At 40.8% G+C, this 13,587-nt stretch overlaps 1 protein-coding gene and 1 long non-coding RNA gene across 2 annotated transcripts in view; one reads left to right on the forward strand and one right to left on the reverse strand.

The window, feature by feature from the left end:
• Window positions 1-1,474, forward strand: part of LOC134144509 (uncharacterized) — a 30,353-nt gene extending 28,879 nt beyond the window's left edge. Inside the window, exon 3 of the long non-coding RNA XR_009959400.1 lies at window positions 1,437-1,474. This is a non-coding gene — a long non-coding RNA (uncharacterized LOC134144509). The remainder of the gene's footprint in view (window positions 1-1,436) is intronic.
• The window catches only part of RORA (RAR related orphan receptor A), a 384,497-nt gene that overhangs the window by 259,535 nt on the left and 111,375 nt on the right, over window positions 1-13,587 (reverse strand). The window lies entirely within an intron of this gene.

Raw genomic sequence — 13,587 nt, forward strand, 5'->3', positions numbered from 1 at the left:
ATCAGATGTAGAAGCAAGGGATATGGGCATACCTTGATGTATTCAAGTGCTTTCTCTAAGCAGAGCCAGGTAGACACACATGAAAACAGGTAGCGACTTATGTAGGTACTTCCTCTGGTTTACATGGGTAGTAACTGCTGGAGTAGATGGAACTGTATTTTAAGATAAAAAGCAACACTGAGCAACAGCAAAGGGAAGGGGATAGAAAAGTCACATTCTTCCAGCCCTGACACAAAAGCAAGAGCCAGAGTCGCTCACAACAGCGCTCTCAGCCATAGCCACCAAGAGCATGTACCTGTCTGCTTCACAGCTGTAAAAACCAATACCCAGGCAGAATCTGGGCACCCGTAGCCAAAACCTGCAAGGATGATGTTGATTACCCAAAGACATTTCTATAGATGAAGAGGACAAACTACGGCAGGTCTCTGACAACTAGACCTGTTCAAAAGGGCTTTCTCAAAATGAAAATTAACACACAGAGCTCATTAACTGCAGAAGAAGTGACAGCTATCCTGCTGCACATACACATACAGTTGTGCAACAAGCCAGGAACAGCATAAAGGGTTCCTTGCTGATCTCATCTGCTGTCTTCTTAGGAAAAAAAATCCAATTATTTTTAATAACAGATATTACCAAAGAAAGATGACTACCTCTGTTATACCCTGGATTAACAGATGCCTGGACTTCGAGTCCTACACCCCTGCTCCCTTGGCAAAAAACAACACTCATCTTGGCTTCTAATTTGGTGTGGAAGACATTTCTGAGAATGTGCTGTCACACACAATAATAATAATTAAAAAAAAGTGAGAGAGACTCTAGTAAGTATTTGTTTCTTTTGTGAACTAAGAAAAGCGGCCTCCCCTATTTCAGCCTCTGGGTATAGCCAGCCCTGTTCTTTAAGTCTAGACCTGCAGACTCCTTAAGACAGACTGACCAGAATGAAATGACTCTGATAGTCAGTGCACAGTATGACGTGAGGGAGGACAGGAAAAGCAAGGTAGGAGAAGGAAAGGATAGGGGAGGAACACTGAAACTAGGATGAAGTGAAACCACAGGCAAAACCTCACTCTTTAGTGGAAGAGATTTTATACTTAGTATGTTCTTTTTGCATTTTGTTTTTAACTGTAAAATCCTGAACATACACACATCCTCCCTCCACCCCCACCAAAAAACCCACATAGTTTCACTTTTAACCAAAGTATTTCATCAGCATTTTATTTCACACTCAGGAAAAACACCTACAGAGGTTGTTTATGTTTACAGCAGGAATAAACCCCAAAATTCATAATCACTGCAGCTGTAGGAAATTTCCTATACACTCATGAAATCTGGGTACCTTAATTCTGAAAAGAAATGTCCAGATAGGACAGAAATATGCAAAACACTAGTGGTTTACAAAAGGTAAAGACTATAAACCTATTTATCTTTTCACACAGGAAAAGGACATGAGGAGATTCAGAAAATGTATGTAACCAAATAAACTAGAGAGACTCATTGCCACAAAGTATCACGAAGGCCAAGAAATTAGAAGAAGTGCTTGGAATTATACAGGTAACTAATATATGCCCTGTTTGTGGGGACAGAGATACTGTTTTGCTACATATAGTCTTTGTAACTTTTTCTGAAACATCTGCAAATGGTGCTGTCAAGAGACAGACAGATGGACCACTGACCTAATCTGATGAGTCTTCACAACATCATGCTGACTCCAAGGAGGGAGCATAGAACGATTAGTAAGGGAAGTACGAGAAATGTATTTTCCTGCCTTTGACCAGAAGAGATGTTTAAATAGCTTCAGTATCTCCCCTCAGCACACATGCACACCGCTTATTTACACCTGGTATTTCATCCCACTCCACCTTTGCACGTTTTGGCTCCTGTTCCATCCACGCTGGCAATGTGGTTTGCATGCCACCCTTCCAGGACAGATGCAGCTCACAGGATCCTTTGTGCACAGCCACATCCCAAGACTCTGCACAACCCCTGATGAAGCAGGGTCCTGCTTCACGGGTGTCACAGGACATAACAATGATTTTCAGACCCTCCGTATGTCTTACGGCCAGTTACTTCACAAGACATAATAAAACAACCCCCTTCGGAGATTTTCTCCATTATGTAATTTCCTTATTATGCACCCACTCTTACCGACAGCATTTCTTGACAGAAAGAAGATTAGTTTGCTATTAGAAATGGAAAATGTAACATGAACTAACAAGAAACAATATGAAAACAAAATGAATTTCTACTATTTTAATGAGCATAATGCAGGGTTTTTTGCTTGCTTTTTCTCATCCTCAAGGCTATTCATGCTTCTGCACAATCCTAGATACCCACAAATGTCTTTGCAAGCATCAGCCAAGACATTTGTTTGGAAAAGGCCTTAAAACCAATGCAAAGTGCAAGGATAAAGTAGAGTTCCTTAAAGCCAGGTCCAAAGTGATCCTAACAAACCCTAATAAGCACATCAAAAACAAGGGCAAATAAACACAAGTAGATCAGCTCTGTGGCTAAAAGGCTCATCTTATTGAATTCAGAACAACACTCCACAAAGATATTTTGGACTTCTTTATCAGGGGCTTCCTGATGAGTTGTGAAATAATACAAACTCAGCACAAGCCCATTACGACCATCAAGAAAACCCCAAAACAAACAAAACCCCCAAAACACATGACTACAGCTGTAAAAAACGAACTCATGACTAAACCACTCCCTTTGCCACAGGCTCTCCAGTCCTTTTCAGATAAAGGGATAGAGTTAAGATAAAGCGATTACAGAGCATTTTTTCAAAGCTCAAAGATCATACATGAGCCATAAAGTTAAACAATAGAATATACTAAAACCTCATGAACAAAAGTAGATTCAAAGATCCAAAGTAAAAATCCCTGTTTTGATTCTATGACTGTTCTGCCAAGAAAGAACCTGGTCACAAGCCCGCTTCACTGAGCAGAAGCACTGCTATGGTAGAAACATGGTTTTGTACTGTTAAGGTGTCTAATCAGTAATGAAAAACAAAACTCTTTTTACATCAGAGTGAGGAGACATGAGTCTTCCCTCTGCCTCTAGTCAGCCAAAAACTCTTTCCCCAATGGGAAATTGCATTTTGATGTATTTGCTGATACACTCTAAAAGATATAGTTATACCAGGCCAGATCACTATGAAGAGTTTACTAGTCTGTATAACTTAAAAGCAAAGAAATATAAGCAGGTAGATTGACAAACACCTAACCTGCAAATGCTGCTAATTCAACTCCCATGGAACGTTTTCACAAGAATCTCTGTGTGCAACTGCCGCATACTACAAAACAAAAGGTTTGAGATTTTGCCTTAGTGCCCAACAGATGCAATAAGCTGACAGCTATCTCATTTCCTGAGCTCAATTTTAGAGCATCTTTTTAAACACAAATTTAAATAACTGAACATAGAACAATTTGGAGCATTAAACAGCTAAATGTAGGAAACTGCTATGTAAAACCTCCCTTATCTGTCTTATAAAAATACTGCCTGACTGCAAGTGCAAACTGGAAAGTATTTTACAATGCTCTGTACTCAAGCTGCTTTTATCATTTCAGAGCACAAACTTACGAGCAAAACATTTTCGAGAACTCTTTGACTTTCTATTACAGTTATACCACTAGAACTGTCTTGCAATGTCTACAGCCACCATTATCAGCACCTCTCACAGATCTGCATGTTGGATAGAATGTTGTCTGAATACTGCAAATTTAATCATTCACCCGATGTTAAGTACGCATCAGACTGCATTATAGACAGTATAATGAATACTCAACTGTGGACTTACTCAACAAGCCATCAAATAGGGGCCAAAATGTGAGACTTTTCTTAACTACTATTTCTTAACTATTCTGGAAAAATGCAGTTCTATTTAAATGAATATCAGTCAAGTAGTTCAATTATGAAATAATAATTGCATTTCCAAGCAATCTGTATTTTTTAAAATCAAATGAATACAAAAAAAATTATCAATTTTGTGTTTAATCACCTCTCATGATTCCAAAGTAATGCCTTTTAAAAAGTTAGTAATGCTTAAAACATGCTCTACAAAACCATAAACCATCCTATTTCCAAGATTTGGGAGTACATGTGCTGCAACAACAATGTGTGCTTATTTCTTTACTATTAAACGCCAAAGGCTGTTTAGTGGTAAAAACAAGTAAAACCCACTAATTACTAGATTGTAATAGAAACAGTGTTTTATGGTCACAGAGGGACATATGCCATTGAAAAAATGCTGTAGGTTGTTCTTAACAATTGTACTTGTAAAAAGAAACCGTATTTCCTTACATGCTGGTGAAGGTGGTTGGCAAACACCCAAATGCTAGCACTTCCCACTTTTGTTGGAAAGCACCAGTCCACTGAACCAAAAACCACTCAGTTGTCAGAAAACATTTGGTGAAGTTTCATCATTCAGCTTAGAGTCACAGAATAAACTAGCTTGGAAAGGAGCCCTGGAGGTCAGCCCCTGCGAACTTCCGGGCTAATTCAAGTGTAGTTCAGGTTGCTCAGCCATGCCCACTTAAGCTGTGAATAGCTCCAGCAACACAAGCACCTCTAACCTCTCCGGGTAACCCGTTCCAGGGTCTGAGCACCCACATATCTCCTGGGAATTTCCCCTGCTGCAAGAGGGGGCTGCTGCTTCGTGCCCACTCGCTGGCTCCACCTTCGCTATAACCGCTCTTTAGAAAGCTGAAGGGTGCAGCTGGATTCCCCCCTCCTCCTCCTCCACCTGCTCGTGGCCAGGCTGCATGAAGGCAGCTCTGGGCCCCTGCCTGGCCATCAGGTGCTCAGGGGCCCTCCGCTGGACTCGCTCCGGTTTGGTGATCCCTATTCAAGGCACCTCTACTGGAACCACACACAGGGCTCCAGATGTGGCCTCAACTGCTGCATGGAGGGAAATAACTGCTCCCCTTGCCTTGCCGTTCAGCATGTTGTTGGCCCTCATCCCCACAAGCGCACACTGCTGACTCAGGTTCTGCTTGTCTCCTGGACCCCAGGGCCTCTTCAGTAAAGCTGCTCCTTAGCCAGCTGGTGTCTGGCTAACTGTTGCTTAAGTTATTCAGTCACAGATGCAAGATTCTTCCATTGGTCTTTGGATAGTTTTACATTAAAAGAAAAAAAAAAAAAAAAAAAAAAAAAAACTCAAGAACAACAAATAGTTAAGGCCAGGCTATTTAGCAGAGATGTGGAAGATTCAGTTTCAGATCCTTACATTGAGTGATTCAGATAAAGATACTGAATCCAGGTCTTTCACAGAAGTGTGTGCCCCAGCCCTTCAGCTAGGGAAAAAAAAAATCCTTTATTTACTCCAGCTGGGAAAACAAACAAATCAGTTAAAACAAAAAACAAAAAAAATACCCAACTTCGAAGTACCCAAGTTATCCCTTTCGATACATATCCCTTGTCAGAAATGTAGCAGAACTTTTTAATGTGGACACCCCATTTATCACCTGCAGAGAAACTATGCCCTCTGTCTGCTCGTTTCATAGAGCAGCTGAGGTTGTGAGGGCCCTCTGGTCCTCTTTCTTATGCTCCACTTTCATACAGAGCAACTTAGGAAAAAAAAAAAAAAAAAAGAAAGAAAAAAAAAAAAACTTAATTTTGTCCAGTATGGAGTAGCAAAAATTTTGAAATATTCAGAAGGCTTCTGGGAACAGCCCCATCACCTCCTCCAGGGAATTCACTACTAGTCCTTAAACTACATATCAAAGTCTGAGCTTTTATTTGAAATGCTTCATACTTTTAATCCTCACAATCACATTGCAGTACTAAAAAAAAAAAAAAAAAAAAAAAAAAAAAAAAAAAAAAGGCAAAGAAAAAAAAATATCTGAAGGAAGTGTAAACTCACACATGTCACCTGAGTCTGCTGACAGTCTAAAGCAGCATTTGCACACCATGAACGGTTTAATTGATTTCAGGGAGCTGCTAAAGGTGATTTTCAAGAATGAGTTTAAATGCGAGTGTAACCAGTTTTTTGCAGCTGATGTCAATAGCTACCGTTAACTGATACTAACTAACAGCCCCCAAACCCACTCATGCCTCTCCAGGTGAGAAAACCCACAATCATTCTGTATTCATGGCGGGGGGGGGGGGGGAGGGGGGCAGAGTGAGAGATGGAGGCAGAGAGAGCGCAAGCGAGCACAAGAGCACACAACAGCAACAGTGCAGGAGAACGCGCAGGAGAGAGAACGAGCAAAAAGTGAGAATAAGAGCAAGGGTGCAAGATAAAGAAGGACTAAATGAAAGAGAGCAAGAAACCCCCAAACTATTCATGTCCTTCCTGACATATTTTACAGTGTAGTTAAGATTTGTTAGAATAAAAGAGCAGTACAATCAAGTCAATTCTAGTAATTACATATAGGGCATTCTGGGTTGGATTCAAGTCTCACTTGTTTTAAGTACTATTTTATTGAGGAAGGTCTTTTTCCTCTCTCCTTCTCCCCCTTTTTTGCACTTTATCTGAAGGACTTTCATTAGAAAACACAATATTTAAGCTTTATTTTCTGCACTATTCTCTTATATTTTAGTTTTTCATCATTTAAGACAAGTGCTGGATCTACAATCACTCTCTAGCTTTTTAGACCCTCATGTAAGAGGTGACAGGCAACACACTAATATCATCCTCCAAAGAATTAGAACGTCTATCTGTAAATATAGAAGCAGAAGTGTTACCTCAGAAGAGGACTCTCCAAGCTGGGGACACCTCAGAGTTCAAGGACTTGAAGCTAAGCTTATATTTTAGCAGGCAGATATGAAATTCATTTTCAAAACTTATTTTTACAGAATTCCTATGGTGTAAAATGCACTTACAGAGAAGCTGCTCTGCTCTGGAAGCCTTTTGTCTTAAAAGGGCCTCTACGGAAAAAGCTCTTTGATTGCCTTGGATGAGATGTCATTAAAAAAAAAAAAGAGTCAAGAAGCACAAAGTTAACATAGAATCAAATTACTTAAAAACAATACAATAATTTCTTCTTTTTTCAGCAGTGAAGACAACTACTTTCAGGCAAGCTGTTCCACAACCAGAAAAGAACATCAGAGATCCAGGAGGTCAGTCAAGCCTCTCAACAGCGTGCTGGCCTCGACCTGCAAGGGCAAGGTGAGGGAGGCCCTGCCAGCCCCACGCGGGGATTCTGCAGGCGTTGCGCAGCCTGCAGAGCAACAGCACAGTGCAGAGCAGGAGGCACGAAGCAACCTGTCATTCTGAACAGGCCTAAATCACTGACTTGCCCTCAGCATTTCTTTACCTTTCTGCCAGCTTTTATTCACACATGCTTGGCGAGGTGCAACATTCAAGAGCTAATGTTTGTAAATCACTGATGATCCAAAGTATTTGTGTCTACACCATCACAATTAACAGGAAATCCATTTGATTTTATAAGGCATTGTATAGACAGCACTGTAATTGATTCAGCTGCATGGGAAACATGGCTACTTTCATCCCCAGCTGATTATACAGTATCATAGTGTTTAATCCAGTATTAATCAACTCCAGTTTATGGAACTGCATCATTTAGTGTACACAGTGCTGTACTGGCACAAATAATTTCACACTGCAACAGTGTACTAGTTTGCAGCGAAGTTTCTTTGATGAGTTAAATTCTGCTCTCTCTCTTTTTTGTTTGTAGAAGGGACAATCTTAAAGAAACCAGAAACATAAGATTTAAGAGGTTGCATGCTTTGGAACACCTTTTCATCTAACTGGTAACACTGCAGAAGAAAGGATGATTCACTCCATTCCTGAACTGACAGAGGAACATATGTTTCCAGGGCACCTGACCAAGACAATGGAAAAAACACCAGTTAAGAGTTTGATTTTGCAATATTTAAGTTAATTCATCATATTGCCAACCTGCAAGACCTCAGCTCTGTCTGTGATCTCTACACAGACAAAAGCAGTCAGATAAATAAATGCAAAGAAGTCACATTATTTGTCTGCAGATCAGAGATGGTAGAACATTTTATTCATCCTTGATTTTTCCTGTTACTTACCTGCCAGGACATAAAATAGCATTTGACTCTACTGGTTTGTGCAACTCATCTGGAGTACGAAAGTCAAACTTCTCATTTCCATCTCTGATAAAATCAGATGTGAAGTCTGTCTAAACAGAATACACCTCTGTGTGATCTTTACTAGCCTACTCACTAGCTGAGTCCAAGGTCTTTTCATGCCTTTTTAATGAAAGTTTGAAAAGGTTCTGACAATCATAAAATAAAAAATGTTGATCCCTTAGCAAAAAAAAACACAGACTGAGTTTTGCTGAGTAAAATACAGGCTCTTCTGCTGGCATGGTCTTTAAATTGACTATTCACGACGTAAATCTGCATCTCTTGGACTGAATGCTTGGCATAAGCATCAGGGAAAAAAAAAAGTCTGACTTTAAGGTAGTTTGCTTCATTTCTTTTGCTGTCTTACCGTCATTTTCAGATTCTTTTCCCAATTTGAGATACACTGAACAATGAAGCACAGGTCCAGGGAAACACTGGAAAGACCTCAGGATTTGCCATCATTGTCCATTAGCAGCATTTGCAAAAACAAATTGGTCCAACAATCTTTTTACAGGCCAAAGCTAAAATCCAGTAACATCAGACCTTTTTTTCAGAGATGTTTTTCTTCCCTCCTTCTTTCTCAAGCCATTATTTAAATTCAAAGTGACACAAGCTGAACCTCTAAGAAAGGAAAGTCATATGGGAGCAACCTCACTGGCCTCAGTACTTGCAGCAGGCCAAATATGCTCGAACTTTGGAGTAAGTTTTGGTTAAGATCTGAGCTGTTTGACACAGGCCTGCACATACAGGTCCTAGTTGCAGCAGGAGCCCTAATCCTTTAAGCTGCTCTTGCTCACTGGTTTGTGAGATAAACATCCTAACCAACTTAACAATACTAAAGAAGAAATCCAAATTTCTCAAGACTGCTTGACAAAGAACACGGAATGTACTGTAAAAGCCCATATATTTTGTATGCTTATTCACAATATTGACTGTTAATGGTACTTGCTTAAACTGATTATTGCACACAGCATGGCTAACTTTTAAATGCAAATTGTATGCAAATATATGCAATGCCATCTTTAATGCAGATATAGCAAAAAGTATTAAGATATGCAGGGCCTAATTAGGTTCTACATCAAAAAACTATATATAAACTTGACTCCAAACTCTCAGCAAAACAAATCTGAGCTAGAAATCCCAGCTAGAAACACTACTAGGGAAAGCAGGGGCAGTAATTCTTTCCCTGTGCCTTCCAAAAACTGAGAAAAACAACGTACTCAAATGTTTTGTTCTTTTCTCTGTTCAGATGAGGCACCTTCCTTTTAGAAGGATGCAGACAGAATGGCACGGCCATTTCATTCTCTTCTATTTCTCAAGATTTAAAATGACAAAAGAAAACCTTCACTTGTATCTAGAGAACACATGAAAGTCAGGAGCAGGGACATAAAAACACCTGCACAATACAAGACTCAGTCTAAACAGAGAAAGAAAAACCTGGCTTATCTTCTTTAAAGAAAGGGGCTGCTCTGTTACTGCCCAGCCAGTAGGACTTTGACTACAGAGTTCTTTGGAACAGAATAGCACTTGTACGTAGCAGAACCCAGAGGCAATGATCAGCCTCGGAGACTTGCATTATTAATGTCCTGAAATAAAGGAACGAGTTGACAGCCTACAGTCATCAGTCAGGTATATAACACTGAACGGGCTTTTTCCCTCATTCTTTGTCAAAGAAGAGGCTGAACTTCGCTGCGTAACTTAGTGAATTCCACAGAGGGTAAGAACTGCATCACAGCCTGCATAGAAATCAAGATTAAGAAAATAATAAAAATATCCATCTTACACTGGGCCAAAACTAAAGCTGAATAAGAGTAAGACTTACTCCAAGAAGAACACCAGTTTGAGCACCAACTTGAGCTAAGGACAGATCTGGTATCAGAGGGACCAGAGAAAAGCCTGGCCACATCCTGTGCTTAGAAGGAAGCAATTTAAGCTCTAGTTGCTCATGAGCAGCTGTGGAAGAGAAATCAACCTGCTCCACCCTTGAGAAGTACTTGGAGAAAGGGACACACAGCTCTCCAAGAAACACACATCTCCTTTTTAGGAAGGAGTAAATACCTTCCCTTCCTGCCTCAGCACGTATAATTCTAGTGATGTTCCTTAGCCAACCGAAAGCTGAGCGTTTTCTCGCCCCGTTCTCCACCCTGCGCGCCTCCGCTTTCCCAACGCGCACCTGGAATCCTCCTCGAGCTGCGCTGCCGGGAGGCCTCGGCCAACCCCACCCGACAGCTGGCCACAAACATGCCCCTTCCCAAATCCCCAAGCAGGGCCGCAATAATTTGGATATCCAAGCAGGCTGTATAAGCCTGCAAGGAATTTGGTGCCAATTGCTCCCTCTTTCTCATGGGACTAATTTCTTTGAGGAAAAATGCTGCAAACTATTCACTTTGAAATATAAAGGTTGCCTTTAATTTTTTTTCCATTTCTCTCTATTTCCCTTATATCTATTTTTCCAGTATTATGAGGGGAAAAAAAAAAAAAAAATCTGAGTCACCACGTCAGCCCAGTCCAAGCCAGACATAACATCCTGCATATGCTGCCCAGGGTATTATAAAAAAAATGCCTTTCATTTCTCTCCCGCTCACCCTCGTGGCAAGGCCCGTTCCCCGCGGCTGCCCACGAGCCAGCAGGGCTTTCCAGCATGCTGCAATCCCTCGGCTGGAGCCTTCCTACCGAGGCAAATGCGCTTCACTGCTGCAAGAGCAGCATGGACCTAGCAAGTGGTTTTTTGTGTTTGTTTGGTTTTTTCCTCCCCATTTCCTCCCCCCCCCCCAAAAAAAAATACACCCACAGATGTTGGGGGGTAATACTGGTCTACTGGTCACAAATGATTTTTCCCACCTTCAAAAGGCACGAACAAATACTCTATGGGCGCTGCATCACCAACAGCAGAGTCGAGCGCTCCACGGTGAGGCGCCGGGCCACCGGATAAAAGGGCACCTGGAGCGAACGCCAGTTATGAGATCTCAAGAACCTGCGTCAAGAACATAACACAAGCGAGCGCGTGGAAGTGGGAGCGGAGAGACTCGAGCGGCAGAGCGGCGCAGAAGCGGCCTGCAGCCCGGAGCGGCCGGCAGCGGCCCGGGCCGCCTCGCGGGCCGCCGCACGCGTGGCCGTCCCCCATCCTCTCCGGCGCTGCAGCAATGTTCTGAGCCTCGTATTTGAATTAACCAGGCCCAGAGGATAAAACTTTCAAATTAAGCACATTCCTACAGGATTTCAGGCTCATTGTGTATGCACCAAGGAAACATAACATCCTAAAAATAATACATACACAGAAAGGAGCACATTTTCCAGGCACATTAAAGCAGAATATGAATTATAGGCAAGCTCATAGGAAAAGACATCAGATTACATGCAAAATGGAGCTTTTGTAAATAACGTTCTTTGTAAGCTACCACAATTATCATCAACCATTTAATTTTGCTAACACCACATCTATCATAGCTGAAATTGTCCACTTCTGCTCCCCCCCGGTGAATTATAAAGTTCCAGATTTTACAGATTTCAATCTAACAGCTATTTAGATTACTAATCATCAGCTAGGACTCGATTTATATTAATTTCAGTATATGTTATACAGCTAAACAGCAAGCATGAACTAAATACCAAGCAGCAATCATCAGACGATAGTATTCAGAAAACTTTAAAGCTTTCTAAATGATTTAATTGATGTCAATACCAGAAGTTTATCTGTATCAAATTGCATTAAAATCTTAATACCAAAGAACTGTCACATTAAAAACAGTCAAATATTAGACTATTGTTCAGTAGTGATTCAGAAAACTATAATAAATGCAATACCAGTTTACTTCTGAATATTAAAGCAAAAACTTTAGCATTATTTTGTGCAAGTTTAGCCTTTTAGCTACAGATTCACATGGTCCCTATATTTCAAATTACTAAATATGACAGAATATTTAAGGGCTTTGCACATTAAGCCAATGAAAAATTCAAAGTCCCTGACTGGAATTAGTAATTTAGCCCCAAGCTAATCAGAGAAGTTATTCCAGTAGAAGCAAAAGTCTTCCAATTGGCCCTCAGCTTAATTCTACTGATTAAAGAAAATAATAGTAATTAGTACAAGTCAATTTGCTTTGCTACAGTCCCTTTACAAGCTGAGTTAGAACCAGTATGGAGAAACAGTCTGAAACAAACGTATTTTGACCACCCTAAGAGCACTTATTCCTCTTATCTATTATATTAACTTACGACTGGCTTTAAAACTTGGAGTTTGAACTTAACCAGAAGGTAGTTATGGGAAGGTCTTAATATGGTTAGGGAGCTCACTTGGAGAAAAAAGGGTGCTATTCCCAGCAAGATTCACTTGCTCTACAGTTTAGGGCAAGTTACTTCTTCCAAAATTTTATAATTTGAGAGTTCAAAGGTTAGGCACTAAAAACAGTAGACTAATTTTCAGAGGCTTGAGACAACTGGGGATAAACAGCTAAAATCATCAAAAGCCAAAAGTACAATTCACATTAATTGTACTTAATTGTTTCTCTCTACTCCTTAAAGGCATTAAAATGTGTCACATAAATGGGAGATGTTCATAAGCTAATACAAACAGCTATTTAATAAAATAACACAAATGTAGTGTTACAGTGTAAACAGGTGAAAAGAGCGCAACTCTGCTCCCACCAGGTGTAGCCAACCTTCTCCAGACTGCTACCACGGGGCGGGTCATTTCACCTAACCTGCGTTTAAGCGGCACCGCGAGGAAGGGTCCCCAGCTCCTCCGGTGAGAAGTCCCCAGCCCTTGGGGCTCAGCGACAGCGAGCTGGGCCAGCAGCCTCCAGGGCGCTGCCTCTGGCGCTGAGCACGGACAGACACACTCCATGGCATTAGAAGTGCACAGAAAAAAGTATGCATTAGAGAGATCCACGGAAAAAAGATCAGGGTCGCTAGCAGGCAGAACTTCTCTGAACATATCATTCTTTCAGCCCTAGCTAGCCAGCAGGAACAGACCCAGAGTTAAAGACACACGCAAATTCTTATAAGAGATCCTAGAGTTTGCACCAAGCTGCATGCAGTGAAGCATAGTCTGTTCCCATTGGAGCCATTCACGTGCAAATAAAGTTTCTCTAACCACAGTTAACAATCAATCAAAAATCAGAAATATTTTTTCCAGATGTTTACACTCGAGTACCGGGTCCGATTCGGCTGTTTTTAAGCTTTGGCCAGAAGCACCATTTCTCTGTTAACACAGAGCCACAGGAAGAGGACGCTTATCTGACCAGCTGCTTGGGAAGTTCTCTTTACTCTTAAAAGCAGGGCCCCTTCTTGTCAAGAGAGATGTACAAAAATGAAAAACTATATATATATATATATATATATATATATATATATATATATAGTTTTTCAGGTAAGATGCAGATTCTTAGATTCTATGCATCTCACATCAAGGAAGAACTGTTAGTTAAAGGAGTAATCAGTGAAACATCCTTTTGCAATACTGTGGAATCCAGAGAAGAATCTCTGCAGCACTTCATACATAACCAATTGTGCATAACCCTTTACAGATAG

This window comes from Rhea pennata, chromosome 10, assembly GCF_028389875.1.
Source record: "Rhea pennata isolate bPtePen1 chromosome 10, bPtePen1.pri, whole genome shotgun sequence".
NCBI classification, from domain to species: Eukaryota; Metazoa; Chordata; class Aves; order Rheiformes; family Rheidae; genus Rhea; species Rhea pennata.